At 48.7% G+C, this 4,299-nt stretch overlaps 1 long non-coding RNA gene across 1 annotated transcript; it reads left to right on the forward strand.

The window, feature by feature from the left end:
• The first annotated feature begins 499 nt into the window (after positions 1-499).
• Gm35284 lies at positions 500-3,924 on the forward strand. Its single transcript, XR_384318.3, has 3 exons — positions 500-1,565; positions 1,667-1,727; positions 3,173-3,924. It is a non-coding gene; the product is annotated as a predicted gene, 35284 (long non-coding RNA).
• Positions 3,925-4,299: the final 375 nt, after the last annotated feature.

The following is a 4,299-nucleotide window of genomic DNA, read 5'->3' on the forward strand; positions in this document are numbered from 1 at the left end:
TACATCAAGAACTTTATGTCCATTCATCTCTTTATCCCCTCATATTTGCCCTTCGCTCTTGCTCCCCTCAACATACACACATTCATATACAAATGAACAAAAACCAAAGCATAGAAAATGTCTCACTGTGGACTCCGTAGTGTGTTCCACAGTAGTGTGTTCGCTCTGTCCACACATCTTCACTAGCAAATGTTCATTGCAGTGAGTCATTGGTTTGGTTCAAAATCTCTGGCTTCTGTGACACCCATCAATATTGGATTCTCGTCAGGATTCCTCCCAGATATCCTGCTGTTGCTCTGTGTGTTATGGGGCATTGTCTCCACCAGAATGACAGCAGGGCTTAGGTAGCCATATCCCTATCTTGTGTTCAGAATCACAAGCTTTAGATCAGCAGGACTGGCCCCTTTACGAGTCTTAACTATTTGAAGATAATATAGATTTGGGGGTGGTCTGTTGCCCAGACACTTCCTATCTCTAATTGGAGAAGAGAAACGGGTGAAGAGAACCGTTGGCTTGCTCCTGGCACACGGGTGTTGTATGATCTTTCCTAGGGAATACAACCAAATGTGTTCTAGTGTCTATTCACGCTAGACAGGGCACAGAGGACCTGGAGAGTTCAGCTCAGTGAATCAGTGGGTTTATTGAGTTCACTGATAGGAGGAAGGGTCATTCAAAGGTAGTTGATCACAGAAAAATCTCTTTCCAGCCCTCTAAGGAACTATCCATGTATCTTGTAGGAAGTTTCTTCTCCCAGCAACTGTTTATAAAGTTTTGGAGAGGTGGGGCTTGTGAATGTTGTAACTCTGTGACATTCCCAAGCGTTGCATGTGTCATTTCCTTTGTGGGTCACACAGAGCCTTCTGCCTCCTTCTAGGAGGGAGTGTTACAGTTTGGAGGAAATTCCCACGCAACAATAAGTCTTAGGGGGAGGTGCCTGGGGTGTAGCCCAGCCATGTTGTACTCCAGACGTGACAGATCTGCTCACCCTTAGATGGGTACCAGCCTTTCCCTCCTCTCTCTGTACTATGCTTAAGAAGTGTGAGGGCTTGGTCCCCAACTCATGCTGCAGGGAAATGATGGGACCTTTAAGAAATGAGATCTAGTGGGAGGTCTTTAGATCATTAGCTCTACCCACTCTCTTCCTTTTATTCTCTGTGGACTTACTTCTAGCAGTCAGGAGAGCCATTTTGCTCCAACATGTGAACTTGATGTGATGTACTGCTTTGTCACAGGCTCAAGATGATAAGGCCAGTCATCATGGACTGGAACACCCCCCCCCCAAAAAAAAGGTGGAAATAAACTCTTTAAAGTTGATGTGTTCAGGTCCTTGTTATAGCACCAGGAAGCTCACTAACACTGTGGGCCTGCCTGAGTGTATTCTCCCCAATGTAGGTAGGTAAAGCTATCTTACAGAAGTCGTTTGTACCTGGAGCTCAGAGTAAGTCCTCTTTCTCCACACAGCCTCTTTCTCCTTCCTCTTCTCTTCAGCCACTTTGCTTGGCTAAGGGCACAAGAGACTCACCACCTGAAGGACAACATAGGAAAACACCACGTTCTCTTAAGCGGTATGACATCTGAGGTTCTCCGCCTGGTGATGGGTAATTGATATAGAGAGAGTGCATGTGGTTGGGGCAGGAGGTCACTTCTCAGCACATTTTTTTCACAGGATGCTTGTGATTCTGAACACAAGATAGGGATGCGGCCACCTAGTTCCTGCTGTCATTCTGGTAAGGACAATACCCCATTTTACTGCTGGGCACATGAATACTCTTAAGGATGTTATATGAATTATATGAGGGGCTTCATAAATCTAAAGGGACAAAGGGAGCTGTACTATGAGCCAGCTTGTCAGAAGGATGCGCAGGAAGGAGATAAAGAGATTTAGGGAGTGGTGATCACAGGAGATCCCCTTCAGCTTAGATTTTTTATGCTTACAAAGGCAGACAGATTCCCAAATTCAGGGTTGGCCTGAGACAGAACAAGGGAAGGCCCAGATGTGGTAGAAATGGAAATTTCAGCACTGGGTCCCACCCAGCTAGCTTATCATCTGTGCTTAACAGAGGCAGGCAGATCTCTGAATTCTTTTTCAATGTTTAAAAAGGGGGGGGCGGTGGCTGAAGGGGTGGGGTGGAGACTTGCTGCCTCTTTCTAAGAATCACAGGGCTGGAGTCATGGGCTGCTAATTCATAGGAAAGCCACAAGGGAACCTGGGGTAAATGACTGGATTGATATGCAAAATAAAAGACTGGGCTTATGATCTACAAGAGATGAGCTAGCCAGATAATTTTTTTGGAATAGCATGAGAGAATTGCTTGGAGAACCACCTTGATCAGATCAGAGAAAGGGAGAGAGGGAGGGAGGGAGGGAGGGAGGGAGGGAGGGAGGGAGGGAGGGAGGGAGGGAGAGAGACTGTCTGGAGCAGAACATAGGCTGCCATCTTGGACCCATGATTTGACTCCAGTCATTTGCTTTTGCCACTCCCAGTCATCCCTTCTCTCAGAACCCCTCTCGCTGAGGCTAGTCCTTGGCAGAATACATGAGCAGAGGCTCCTTCAAGGAACAAGCCTGTCAAGGGTTTCCCCAAGGAGCAAGCCTTTATGTCCTGCCAGAGCAGGGATGGGGGTGGGGTGTGGGGGGTATCTCTGTGTCCCTTTATGGGACCCTTGTGAGAGGTAAGGCATTGGTTTAAGTGGCTTTGGGACCATGCTGGGCTATTGTGAGTCACAGGGCATGGGGAGCTGATCCTGCATTCCTCCCAGCCCCACCTATCCTGGATGCTATACAGCTCAGCATCCCGGTGCAAAAAGTATTTTTAAATGTACCAGGGTGAGGAGAACAATTGTTATTCGGAAATAGTCTGTTTTGCTGTGAAAAGCTGTAGTTATTCTTCTGATCCTTCTCCGTAAATCAAAGCTTTTGGCATCACACAAACCCTGGGGCGATGCATTTCACCCAGCCCCACAAGATTTTTTTTCCCTGAGCTTTCCAATGTTGCCCTGGCCATCAGCAGGTCTGACAGAGATCTGTGAATAGTTAGTTAGCACCAAGTGGATCTGACTGCATCCTCCTTATCTTCCCTGGTTCATCACATTCAGAGGCTCTAGGCCAGGGCTGTTTATCATCCTTGCTTAAAGGGGACTCTCCCTCTGCTGCGATCACCTACTGTTTACAGATACCAGCTCCTGACCACAACAGCAGCCACCTGGACTGTCTCACACTGCCCTGCCTGAGGGGAGGCTGGAACTGGTCCACAGAGGATAGTGCTGACCATCAACTATGTGCTTGCATGCTTGGAGCTGTTCCTGCAGAGTGCCGAGGGACTGGATGCACCCTGAGAGACAGCAGAGTCCAGCAAGATACCTTGGGGCTTGGGGCTCACAGGTCTGAAGTTGGAGCCTCTGCTTCATCCTTCCATCTGGGCTTCGTGGCATCCACTCGGTTGCTCTAAGTCAAGCACACACTTTATTCCCATTCAGGGGCTGCTTGGGATGCTGAGCGTGGAGACAGAGAGCCTCTCATAGTCCCTGCATCCTCTGTTCTCCAGGTTTCAGGACTCCAGGATGCAGGCTGGACCAGCTCCTTTCTGATGCAGCAGAAGAGCCCGAGGTGAAATACCACAGCCTCTGATCCTCCAAAATCTGGACTTATCCCAGGGTCTTCTCTCTGCATGCCAGCTCTGTCCAAGGCCTGGCTTAGAGGCATAACCAGGACCTAATCTCACTTTCAACTGTATGTGTCTGAACACACATACAGGGGCTCACTCCTGCTTGCCTAGGGGATAGGAAGATCTCCCTAGGACTATCACATGGTCATCTTTGCTGCCAAGATTAAATTAGTATCTACTCATGAGAAGAACAGTTTCCCCCTTTCCTCCTTCCATTTTCTCTTTTCCCTCCTCTTCCTCTCTTCCTCCTTCCTCCCTCCCTCTGTCTCTTACTCTCTCTCTCTCTTCTGTTGTGTCTCCTTTTTATCTCCTTTCTCACCTCCCTCCCTTTCTCCTCTTCCTCCCTCTTTACTCACCTCCCTTACTGCCTCTCCCTCCCACTGTCTTTTTTCTTTTTCTTATCTCTCCTCCTCTCCCTCCTCCCCTCCCTCCTTCTCTCCCTCCTCTTCTCCCTCCTCTCCTCCTCTTCCTCCTCCCCCTCGTTCCTCCCTCTTCCCCTCCCTCCCCTCCCTTCTTCTCTCCCTTCCACTGTCTTTTTTCTTTTTCTTATCTCTCCTTCTCTCCCTCCTCACCCTTCCTCTCCCTCCTTCTCTCCCTTCTCCCTTCCCTCCCACTTTGCCTGCCTGAATTCTTCC

The sequence above is a fragment of the Mus musculus genome, chromosome 15, assembly GCF_000001635.26.
Source record: "Mus musculus strain C57BL/6J chromosome 15, GRCm38.p6 C57BL/6J".
NCBI lineage: Eukaryota > Metazoa > Chordata > Mammalia > Rodentia > Muridae > Mus > Mus musculus.